The following is a 13,480-nucleotide window of genomic DNA, read 5'->3' as shown; positions in this document are numbered from 1 at the left end:
TGAACTTTATAAGCTGAGTTGAAATGGACATGAAAATAGTTAGATTGTGAAAATGACTAGATTTTAAAACAATTTGTTTCTGATCCTCTATATTAACATTTCCTATTGGTCTTTGCACCATAATATAATTGGTGAATTCAAATAATTTTGCTAAGTTATCCAACTTTGTTTTTAATGTTGCTTAATGTGCTAGTATTATCTCTATTTCTGGAAAATAAATGAATAAATAAACTATGTCTTTGCCTTTCAGAAGCTCATGGTACAAGAGAAAAAAGAGATTTGAAAATAAATTGGATATAATGTGAAATGTAAAGAGAGAGTTAGAAGACATAAAACCCGCTGTTCAGAGCATTATCAGGGTTCATATTCATTTAAAATATTTTAGTCTCTTTCCAGGACTCATGAGATAAAAGGAGACATTATAATAAAATCCTGTGATAGTAGTGAAAGAAGGTAGTCTGAGTGAAAATTTTTAGGTCTGAACTCTTGATTATTAAATGAAAACAGAGAGAGAGACTAGGGCCTGATATCAAAGCACCGGGACCCTAGTTCAAGGAGCTGCAGTTTTCAGTATTTTTGCTCACAGGGAAACAAGTGGTGGTGTCTGAAGATCAGCCTCTAAAAGCAAGAGACATTGGAACTAATGAGAATCTATCTCCTCTGAGAGTTTGTTTGGCTTTTCTCAGAGAGGAGTTTGCTAATACCAATATAACAGCTTCTATGAAAAACTTCTATGAAAAGAGAAATGCACATGCTTTAGATGCTGAAATCAAGGCAGCAATGTTACGGAAAGACTCAGACATTTTTCAGCCTCTGTAATTTTAAAATTATATTTTGTCAAGGCAAATATTGCCCTGAGTTAAACAGTAAGCAGGTCTTTTCTGAAGGCTGTTGCATTCGGGAAGAGAGACCAGAACTCAGTGTTTACTTTTCATGGTAAGTGAAATAAGTCAGACAGAAAAAGTCGTGAACCATATGATTTCACTGATATGTGGGAAATAAAAATAAAAACAATATATGAACAAATAAAAACAAACAAACAAGAGCTCATAAACAGTTTGGCAGTTCTTAGAAGGAAGGGGGCGGGGTTAGTAAAGGGTAAAGAGGGTCAAACATAGGGTGACAGAAGAAGATTTGGGTGGTAAAAAATGCTATATACAGATGATGTAGCACAGAATTGTTCAATGGAAACCTATGTTCAATTGAAAATGTAGTATCGTATTAACCAATGTCACCCCAATCTATTTAATTTAAAAATAAAAAATCATAATTCTGCAGAAACAAAGGGTACAGGGGAGGATTTTTAAGTGCTCAAGTAGGAAAGAACACAGGACATCTGCGTTTGCTGATTGGCTGTACCTAAAGGAAAAGTAACCTTTCTCCTTTTGTGACAGAACATTGTTTTACAACTTGAAACAAGGTGCCCACTCAAATTACGCTCCTAGCCTCTAGCAAAACTGACACACCGGGTGCTCTCTCCTTGGGTGTTGGCATTTCAAAGGCATGGCTTCCGGGTCCGTGAGAAAAATATTTCTGGATTGTAAAGCTGGCAATTGCCTGGTAAAAGGATCCACATCTCACAAGAAGAGAGAAAGAATTAACAATTACAAGTTTTGTAAAGTAAATCCTCTAAGAGAAAAAAAAAGAGATCAAAGCCCTAGAGGCAGGAAGATGTGTGTCTAAATTTTAGTCAAGTTGATGGGGCATCAAGACCATCTTGCCTCAATTTGCATACAGCCTGAAACAGTACTAAAAGATCAAAGCCTCACAGGCAGGAGATAGCAAACACAACCACATTATTGTTTCTTGGAAAGAAACAAATCCTGAATCTTACCTTAGGAATCCTTCTAGCAACAGAAAGGCATAAATTCAACATTTAGAGCCTCCATTGCCTGGCAGTCTTGCATTTTTCCTGTGAAAAACTAGGTCAGAAGACACTCATCATCAAGCAGCACAAAGTTGGAGGGTGTTTCAAACTCCCTGATGAATGTAATGACCCAGATTTTGTTCTCCTTTTTAAAGGGCAGATGGAATACAAAACTGCCTTTCAGTTGCCGCTGCCACTTTAGCCTTTGCTCTGATATTTCTATTTTCCTGGTAATTGCTAAATTGCCAATTATGAGTTTATAGAAATGTGCTAGGTGAGGAAATAACTTACAAGCTAATATTGGGGGATGTGTAGGCATAACACACAATGTGTACCTATCTTTTGCAATGTGCAATATAACCGATTATAAAAATAGAAGCGATCAGGTGAGCAACAGAATAGAAAAGGAAGAATAAGTAAATGTGTCTACTTAGCTAGCTTGTTAGCTGATCTCTAAGACATTTTGTAGAAGACTGAAAATAAATGCATCACAGAAATAGGTAAAAATGAATGAGCAGTAAGATACAAAGGGGTCTACCATTTGGAAATATTTTCTTAAATTTTGAGGTTTGAGAGGTTTTCAAAAAACTAAGGGGTATCAACTATGTCAAGAATTCATAGAACTACAACTATTAGCTGTAAATATAATTTGTTCAATAGAGATGAATAAAACTGCTTCAAAATTATTTCAAAGAAAAAATTTCTGTGAGATCTGCAAAGTTTGTAAGGTTTGAAAAATCATATGTAGCCAATTTATTTCATTGACTTAGAAAGTAATAAAAACAAAAATGGGGAAAGCAGGTTAGAATGAATTTTTGACTACAATAAGCTTCAATATTTGTAGAGTTTAAGAATCTTTGATTTAAAAAGAAAGGAATAATCTTTTAAAGAATTTCATTTAGGAAAACCTCATATATGGCAAGATATGGAAGACACCCTTCATAATTATTCCACTTTTCTCCTAGGACAGCAAATGAGATAAAAGGGAATCTGGGGCCTGGTAGAGTTTCAATAAGAGCTAAAACAAAGTATTTGGAGATTTTGTTTCTGGTAACCAGGAAGAGTGACCTGGGTAATAAGGAGTGAGTACAATAGTGGTAGTAGGTAAAAGGGAATGGGATACTTGGTCGAAAAACAAGTGATATAAATAAAAGTGTTACTACTAGAAATATGTAGATGGAACAAAGAAAACCATTGGGTTGACAAAATTAAAGAAAACACTCTCTGAAGCAGGAAAGCTAAATATGCAACTATTAAAATACTGATTATCACAGTATAAAATTAGCTACTTTCCTTTAAAAATAAGTTTTTCTTTAAAAAACATATAAGGTCAATGTTTTTTTAGACAATGTAGTAGTAGTTCAAGGATGAAAAGGAGAGGGGGATTTACACTGACGTTTAGAAATAATGATTATTTATTTTCTCTAAATTAGATATTTAAGAAACTCCAACATTTCTTCTTTTAATACTTTCCACTGAGATTTTTCATAGTTTTTTACTAGCAAATCTGAGTGTGATGGGAGCCATTCATAAAGAACAAAGGCCCACTTAAGCAACAGGATGTGTTAGAAAATACAGTTAAGTCCTCACTTAACATGGTTGTTGGTTCTGTAACTATCACTGAAAGGACAAATAATAAAACCAATGTTAGCATAGGCTAATTGATATAAACAAGAGGTAAGTTCCTAAGATATCTCATCAGAACTCTTTAAAAAATTATGTTATTGAAGGCCTGCTATAGTTCCCTTTTACAACTATCACTTTACATTTAAAATTTGCATTCTTAGTTGTAATCCAAAGAATATGTAATTATAGATTGTATATCAGTTTTTCAAAATCAATCCATAATTCAGTTAAAAATGTTTGATCACTTTTGGCATAAAGAGGGTCACACTAGGAAGAAGAACATAAAATTAAAGTTAAGTTGGATAAATACAAATTAGAAAGACATTGGCCTTTAAACAACTCAGTAGTAAATAAAATTGTTAGAGCAAAACATAGTGAAAAAATTCATCACTTCTGTTTTCCAAAGCAAAAAGATCTATGTATTACTATCCATTGGATGACATTCTCAGTTGTATGGTTTTAAATGAACTATAACAGCTTTTTAAAAATTATCCTACATGTTATAGAGCTTCTGTTCTATAATTTTATTTAGTTAGAAAAGAAACAAATCCTGCACATTATTTGTTTTAACTGCTAGGATTTGGAATAATGAAGTCCATGCTGTTCTGGAATTATTTTACAGAGCATTTTGGAAGCATGGAATCAGAGAAGAAAAGAAAAAAAAATATGTTTACAGTTTCTCATCATTTTATTTTCGAATTACTTAGAAATTATAGCACTTTAGAACTCCATCATGAATATCATAAATTTTATAGATACACATTTTTTCTTGAAAAATATTTTTGAGCATTGACAAAAATCATCATGAAGTAGATCAGGATTTTTTTGGTCTTATTTGAAATAATAAGATGGGTGGAAAATTATTTTCCAGTGTGTAAGACACTTTGGAGTTTGTACGTCGGCCCACTCAGTGAGAAAAAGTAACTAGACAAGGAATAATAGTAAGATGTTGAATCTATTACTGTATAAAATGTCAGAACACAATGTGATGGTATTTTCACTACCCAATCAATGCCCTTTTGGATTGGATTGGCCAAAAAGTTCATTAGTTTCTTCCATAAAATAAAAGACACATTTTTTTTCATTTTTACCAATAGCTTTATTGATTTGGATATCTTGAGTATATTGGCTATCTCCCTTATGGTATAATATTGATTGTTCTCAATGAATGTTTTAATTTGATGGCTGTCAACTACAAGTGGTCTGTGGGCCATGGAGCATCTTCCGGAGAGACATCTCCAGTACAAAACTTCACAAACCACTTCTTTGACACATTTGATCAGTCACAGTACTTCCTCCATACACTGCACAAATCACTTTTTTTTGCATTTTAGTTGTATTTCTACCTTTATTTTATTCTTATTTATTCTATTACAGTTGTCCCATTTTTCCCACTTTGCCTTCCTCCACGCAGCCCTGCCTCCCACTCCCACAGTCAATTCCCATAGCATTGTCCATGTCTGACTCATAGGTGTTCTTTGACTAGTCCATTCCCCCTTCTTTCCACTGTTACCTTTCACCCCCTCCCCTCCGGTGGCTATCAGTCTATTGCATGTTTCCTTGTCTCTGGTTCTGTTTTGCTCATTAGTTTATGTTGTTCAATAGATTCTTCTTATAAGTGAGATCATATAATATTTATCTTATACCAAATGTAGCAAAAGGTAGGAATTCTTTCTTCTGCATAGTATTCCATGGTGTAAATGTATCTCTATTTTTAGTCCATTCATCTACTGATGGGCACTTAGGCTGTTTCCAACACTTAGCTACAGTAAATAACAGTGACATGAACATAAGGGTAAATAGGTTCTTTGAATTGGTGTTTGGGGTTTGTCAGGATATAGTCCTGCCAATGGAGTCACTGAGTAAATAGGCAGTTCTATTTTTAAGTTTTTGAGGAAATTACATACGGGTTTCCACAGTGGCTGCTCCAATCTGCATTCCCACTAACAGTGCACTAGGGTTCCCTTTTCTCCACACCTTCACCAGAACTTGTTGTTTGTTGACTTATTCATAAAAACCATCCTGACAGGTGTTGAAATGATGCACATTTTATTTATGTTTAACATCTTCAATATTAAAATGGCTATACAAAAATTGACCAATTTTGATTTTTCTTTAAGAATGCACACTGATATGGCAGTTGTCACAATACAGTCTTGCAAAATTGTTACAGATGAAAAGATAACTGAGCTCAACTAGAACCATCTTATGGAAGAAAACACACAAGCTTTTTCCAAACTAATATAATATGTGTTATGACAGAGTCCTCTGAAGTGGCTTATGACTATCCTGTCCTCAAATAGTTGGAGGAGCTTCAATGACTCCCCAGTTGCTGTGCCGTGGGTCACTACCAACTATGTTCATGCTTCCTCACACCACTTTCCTCAGGTGGCAGTGGTGCCTGACAATCCAAGCACATTAATGGCTAATGATCCTTGGCCTGTGAATGTTTTGAATGCCTCTCAAGGATTACCACCTGCCTACCACATGCCATGCCCTATGATGGCTCTAGAAGACAATATGCTGGTTATACATATTCTCTGCCTTTACAGCACCTTCCAATTTGGGGTTTAAAATAGCTACCCATTGTTTTTTTTATCAAAGGTATAAACATATTTTTGATATATACAGCCTAATATTAGAAAATGGTATAAAACAAGTTTAAAAGTCTACATTATTGATTTTCTGTCTATATATATTTCAGCTCTAACCTAAAATTGATTACATTGTGAAAATAAAAGACGACATTTAATATATCTGAAAGGATTCTCTGAGGTTCCTTTGTACTTTAATGTTGTCTCTGAACTGATAACGATTTCCCTCTGACTTATCTCCTACGTAGTTCCTACTATCCTGACATCCTTAAAAATATACTGTGTTCCCTGATGTGTAAGGAAAGAGTTCAAACACATATGAGACACGGGATTGCAGGGATACAAGCCAACTGTCATTTTCTGTAGGGAACTGACAAGGAGAAGGTTTACATAAAGGAAGCTGTCCGGAGCAGTGGTGTGAAGAAGAGGGGAGAAAACTAAACCGCCAAATAGCAAGCAACTCTTTAATCATGTTGAAGCTTAAACTTCCTTGTTTTTAAAAAAAATAGCTGAGTGAAGTTAATTAAAGACTCAGTTCACGTTAAGGAATGTTGAGATGGCTTCTGCTTACTGCCAGATATCTGAGTGAAGTAAATGCGCTGCAGGAGGAGCTGAAGTGTTTAAAGTTCTGCTTTAATATTAAAAGTATACATCAATATATTCAGCCTGAACTGAATATTCTAAACTCCCTTCAGAATTTTTTATTGTAATTAAAAGTAAATTACTTTTTAGTTTTTATTACTGGCTTAATTCAAGCGACATGAATTATGCAAGCACATTAGCAGAATATTAGTTTTAAACTTAGGGCTTTTACCAGATGTAAAAATTCTGTTCTCTAACAAATTGAATGTTTAAAGACTGGTTTTATTTATTATTACTTCCCATTAATTAAAATATTGATTCAACAATTTTTATAAAAAGTTGAAAGACATTTTATAAAGACAAAAGTAAACATAAAAATAAAATAAAGTAACCTTTTATTGGAATAAGAATGCACTTTTTATTTTATAAAATAAAGCATATTTCTATCATACCAATATCTTTCCACTATTGTTAACAAGAAACACTGTGTGTGTCTGCATGCAACACTGAGTGGTTAATCAAGTCTTATTGTTTTAAACAGAGATGAAAACACCTCAGCATAGAGCTCAACAACATTTCTCTAACATGAAACCATTATCCAATTTTCTCAATGACATTTCAATGTCCTTTGAATTAGCTCTACAGTTAATCAATTTTCTGTCTGATTAATATAAGAGGTAATGTTGCCTATATGTACTTTTGTTATTGTCATATTAAGTGAAAAATATGACCTTCCATTAACATAATACCAACTGCCATCAAACCTAAATTTTTCTTACAATTAATTTTCCTTTATACAAGTCATGAATAACCTGAGGAAAGGAAACAACGCTATTTAAAAAAAAGAGTTATTTCTGATTGATCATAGCACTATTTTAAATCATCCTGAAGCTTAGCAGTCACAATTTTATAACTTTGGAATTTTAAGCACAATTTCGCTTTGTTGTTTTTACTTAAATAAGAGCACATAAAACACTATACGTTTAACATTTCACATTTTCAAGAAGTTTCACTCACAGCTCAGTTGTCTGTTGGTATTCAGCATTATCTAGCAGTTGAGAATACTGAAGCACCAGTTTTATATGTTTCTAAATAATACATACCTTAAAATACTAAATAATTTCCAATACTTTCCACTTAAAATTTAATAGTAGATGCTATTTTCGAATAGCATGTGAGGAAAAACAACCTCATGCAAACAAAACAGCTCTTGTCCCTACACCCTTCTTGGACTTCTGTAAATCACCACTTTACCTGGTTTGCTATTTGTGTTGGCTTCCCTTTCATGCTTGAGAAAGCTAATTTATAATGAGAACCCTCAGCACGTAATTTTAAATGTTTTGTCTCTGTCAGATAAGGGATGGTTATGGCTACCCAACAAGGAAAACCGATTTCAGCCAGAGCAGATTTCATGCGCACGATACCCTAAAGGAATTCCTTGATCCTTGACTCCTTCACACTCTGTGCTTGAGCTGAATTCTTGGGCACATTGTAGCTACTATTGTACTCCTCTCACATTCCTCAACCAGCCAAAATATTCTAGCTAAATGTCATTCACAGTCTGTTATGTTTCCCAACCCATCTCGTCTTCTTCTCTGGAGAAATGTTCAAGAGTAGTGAGAGGGAAGGATAATGCAGAATAAAAACAATCAGTGATAAAAAAATTTTAAAGGATTGTAGTGAAAGTCAATCTTGTAAGAAGAATTGTAAAATGTCAATAATACTTAGAAATATATGTCATTAATTATTTCCACGTGTTTAATGATTATTATTGACAAGTGGATACATTTTATTAATGCAAAATTATATAATAATTATGTAATAGGATAATGTTGATTTTTGTTTACAAACCGATGTCATTAATTAAGTTAAAAGAAACTATTTAGGACTCCAGGTACTTACTTCATTTCAATATTTATTTAATTTAAATGTACAGTTTATCAAATTGCTTGAGAGTAAAATACCTAAAATAGGGAAAACAAGGTATTAATAATATATAACTGGATTTGCTAGGTTAGTGTTTTGGGAAAGGATTTCTACATATTGGAGAATTAAATGTAAACTTCTTCAGTGCCACTTTGTAACCACTGCAATCCCAGTTCGCCAGGGCTGAAAAATATAGATTATGTACATGAACTGTTATATCCGCAGATTTCAAGGAAAAGATGAATGCTTAGAGTCTGAAAATGAAAGGGGCAATCTCTAAAAATGAATTAGCACAATGACAGCAGAAAAGGAATGAAATCACCTGTTAAGTATATTTTGAAAGCCAAGGCAGTGCTCCAAAAATTTTTCTGTTAACACCCCCACAAAGTAACCCTAAAACCAACCAATCTGGAAACTGTGAAGCTCTGGAGTACAGACCAAGTGGATAAGATGTCCACAAGCCACAGATAAAGTGGTAGGACTCCCACCCTGAGCTGAATAATATATCAAAATTGCTGACATTTTTTCAACATCACAATAACTCTAGGTAGTGCACAAAATATTTAAGCAAACTAAGGGAAGGAACTTTGTCAATGACTTCAATTCAAAGTAGTTTTATAAGAACACGCTCCTCTATACTGTGTAAAATTTGTCCACTGAGAAGTGGTATTCTCTTAGACTTAACACTTTCAATTTCCCCTCTATTTTCCTGATTGAATTAGAACATTAAGAAAGAAAAATACAAAAGGTAATTTTAAAAAGTCACAAAATTATGATTTTGTTCTTAGTTTTGTTTCTAAGTATCCAAGTGTATGAAGCTTTGAAATCCAAATTAAAAAGACCTGCAAAGGGCATTCTAATTCAAATTCACAGAACCCATGGTATGATTTGCATTATAAGTAAATGTCTGAAGATTCTGTTTGTATTCAAATAAATGACTTACCAATTTGTTTTAGCTTTTCAGTCATTAGAACAAAGAAAGAAGAAGAATCATTTGTTTTAAAATAAAAATAAATATTTTGCTTGACAATAGTTAAAATCTGAGAAAAATATTTTCTAAAACTCGAGTACAATATTTTTAATATTTGACTATTTAAAAGATACAATGTGATATACTTCACACATTCTCAGTAATATGGCAAAAGTAAATATAATAACACATTGCAGAAGTATTTTTCATCTGATTTTAGTTCAAATGATGCTGCTCAGGCACGTAGATTACTAACAATTGAATGTGCTACAGAACAAAATATTAAATCCAGAGATCAAACTTAATTGGGTTCAGGGTACATTAATTTAAAGGATATGGCGCTCTCCATGCTGAATCTAAGAGTGCATGTGCCACCTAAAGGTGCGTATCTTAAAGTACTTAGTTCAATAATAGAAAAATGAATGTCTATGTGGTAGTTCAGGTATACAGCTTGGGAAATTACGTCACAGTAGAAATTTATATAACTATGACTTGATTATTTTCATTGCTTTTTAATTTTTTTCAGAGGCAAACGATCTTAGAGCATTGAGTGACAGTCTGTTTTAATCTCTAAGCTAGTCATTGGAGTGAAAATATACTTAGTGAGGGTAAGAGTTATAAATTCTGATATACTGAAAATAAAGTGTGTATGTAAATTGTTAAAGTCAAGAAATGCAGACACTTGTGTATAAATGTGTCAAGATTTTTACTCAGCTAACAGTTTCTTATTTATTCCAAATGAAGACTTTGTAAAAATAGTAGATTTAAAACTATTTTAATAAATGAGAACTACTAACATTTTTGGTCTGATCCGACACCCAGGGACCTACCAAAGAAAGGATGAGCAGGTAGAAATGGCAAAACGATGGCCCTTGTTCTCACTCTTACTTTTTCACTGGTGCTTTCCTAGATATTTCCCTGACTTTTTTTACCAGTGAACCCTTGGAACTCTGAGATACAGTCAATACTCATAAAACACAAACTGTGTTTCCCTTGTATCTGGAAGGCATGTATGACATTGTTTACTGATTAACAAACTAAGTTTAGCAAATTTTCCAGGTATAGTTTGTCATTTTGTTTCTTAAAACCACTTTGCAATAATTTTTAGAGGCTATCCAGGATTTTCTTCCAAATGTGAGAGAGAGAGGGAGGGAGAGAATGTGAAAACATGCAGGGTGCTGGTAATGTGCCACATATAAGAATAAGGAATAGCCCTGGCTGGTGTAGCTCAGTGGATTGAGCACAGGCCTGTGAACCAAAGGGATAATTTGATGGTAGCAAATCTCTAAATTGCAGTTAAAAATCCATTTCTTTTGGTAATTGTCAAAAAGACATGAAGCCTTCTAAAAATAATAAAATGATGGAATCCAAATTACTTTAACTCTCTAGTATTTTCTGAAATACTTAAAAGTTTAATGAATTTAGTAAGATAAATAATTACTGAGTAGTAAATAAATGACAAAGAATATACAAATTCTTGCCACCATGTTTATAAACAATCAAGCAAAATAGAACCACAGGCATAGACACAAGGAACTGAGAGGGACCAGATAGGAAGAGGGAAAGGGATAAGGGAGGAAAGAAGGGGGAGTGTCTACTCATAGAACAAGTACAAATGACCCATGGACATGGACAACAGGGTGGGGATTGACTGTGGGAGCGCAGGGTGGGCGGGGCAGGGGAGAGCAATGGGAGAAACTTGGGGCAACTGTAACAGAGCAACAAGAAAGGAAAAGAATTTACAAATCTGCCATGTAGAATTACAAATCACTAATATAATTAATTTGCCCTCAAAGAGATAGAGCATAACTTCCCACTCCTTAAGTGTAGCTGTTCATCAGGACTTTCAGAGAGTGCAGCTTGCAAAGTGGGAGTAAAAGAGTAATTTTACAGAAAAGAAAGCTGACAAATACTATTTCTACTAACCAATCCAAATCATCATTAACAGTGATAAATCATGTCAATAGTATGTACCATCGATAAGATGTAATGGAAAGGAAAGCCCATAATTACAATGAACTATAATTAGAAAAATCCCAGTTGAAGGACACTTTACAAAATACTTAACCAATACTCTTCAAAACCATCAGTCATCAAAAACAAAGACAATCTAAGAAACTGTCAAAACCAAGGGGAGCCCAGAGACTGTAATGGCTAAATGCAACATGATGCCCACATGGGATCCCGCACCAGAAAAAGACTATTATGCAAAAAAATCTAAGGAACGTGAGTTAAGTATGAACTTTAGTTAATAAAAACATAGCAATATTATTCATTATTTTTACATATGTACCATATCCATGTAAAATATTAATAACTGGAAAAATATGTATGTGCTATATGAAAATTTGTACAATCTTTAAAATTTTCTATAAATCTGTAAGTATTCAAAAATCTTATTTTGATTTCCCTATGAGTTACTAATGTAATAATAATTTTGCTTTAATTTCTCATGTAAGAATGATATTATTGCTTTATCTTTCCATTAAAGATAGATCATAAATAGATAAACAAATGACCGATGATGGTGATGATAGATATATACATAGATACATAGATATATAGATACATAGATAAGATGATAGAACAAAAGAAAGCATATTTAACTTTATGGCTTTTATGGGCAGTTTTTGCACCTAATCTAATAGAATACATTCTTTTTCAGTATAACTGAATTTATAAATGAAATATGGCTATATATCGGAATCGTTAATGTGGTACCGCTTGCCTACTAAAAATTGAATAGCATAGATTTGCAATATTTTATAATGTTACTTTTCCTCTTCGTTCTATTTTACATGTTTTTATTCTAACGCAGTATAAATTGATCTATACTATTAGGTAGAAAATCAAAGTGTAAGTCTACTGCTTCATGTTTTGAACACTCAGTTGCTTCAACACTTACCTAAGGTGAGACTGTGGTTAACTGTAACAGTACATGGGAGGTACCCTAGTCGAAAGTCATTCCCTCTTATTCTCCCAGTTGACTGAAGGGAAGGTTACTCTAATTGTATCATTCTCATTTATAGAGTCTTAAAATCAATCATTGGAGTTTTAATCCATCGTAATGACTGAGCTCAGCATGATACAATTTTTTCCAAGGAAACATAGAGAAAAAGACTTTGGGGAAACTTTTTGTAAAGATTTCTTCATGCATGCAAAAGAAATATACGTGAAGGAGTAGTTTCCCTTCTGATACATGTTTTGCTGTCTGAATCTGAAGTTGGCACAGGGGCCACCAGGAGGGAAATAGGGAGTCACCTGTGAAGGTGACCATTTCCTGACCATGTGCTGAGTCTTTCAATGAGTCATTTCTGAAGACAAAGTACCTCTTGATTTGTCACAAAAGAGAACAGATAGTTCCTTTTTATCTGAGAAAATTTTCTCAGGGGTTTATGTTACCCTATTCCCAGGGTCCCTAAGTAAAAAAAAAATTCACTTACCCATAGGTATTTTTAAGCCAATTTTGTATGGCACCTAAAGCCATTTGAGAACATTATGTCTTAGAAGTTAACTTTGAATCAAAGTAAAGTATTTCTTTATTTTCCATTAACAGCATTCATGTCTTTTTGGAGGGTTTCTCTTTTAAGTCAAATACCTGGCTTATTTTTGCCTTTTCCATCTAAGTCTGTGAGAGAAATGGCCAGGTTATAAGGGAATATATCTTGCATGAGGTAGCTCAAATTGTGTTCATTCAAGCTCAACACTCGCTAATATTCGATTTGTGCTTTCTGGCTTTTACAAATGCATCCTTTCATTGGATATATTCCAAGCTGAATAAAAAATATTTGAAACTCTTTGAAACAAATAATGTTTACTTATTTAAAATTTACACCTGAAGTTACCATAAATAATTTTTTAAAATTAGTCTACAGGTAAACTATGAAAAGTTCAAAGTTTTTAAACTATGAAAAG

At 33.4% G+C, this 13,480-nt stretch overlaps 1 protein-coding gene across 2 annotated transcripts in view; it reads left to right on the top strand.

The window, feature by feature from the left end:
- The window catches only part of KLHL1 (kelch like family member 1), a 326,182-nt gene that overhangs the window by 135,636 nt on the left and 177,066 nt on the right, over positions 1 to 13,480 (top strand). The gene's annotated exons all lie outside the window — the stretch shown is intronic.

This window comes from Artibeus jamaicensis, unplaced genomic scaffold (assembly GCF_021234435.1).
Source record: "Artibeus jamaicensis isolate MK-2021 breed Jamaican fruit bat unplaced genomic scaffold, CSHL_Jam_final contig_415, whole genome shotgun sequence".
Lineage (NCBI taxonomy): Eukaryota > Metazoa > Chordata > Mammalia > Chiroptera > Phyllostomidae > Artibeus > Artibeus jamaicensis.
This window is presented reverse-complemented; position numbering and strand designations above follow the sequence as displayed.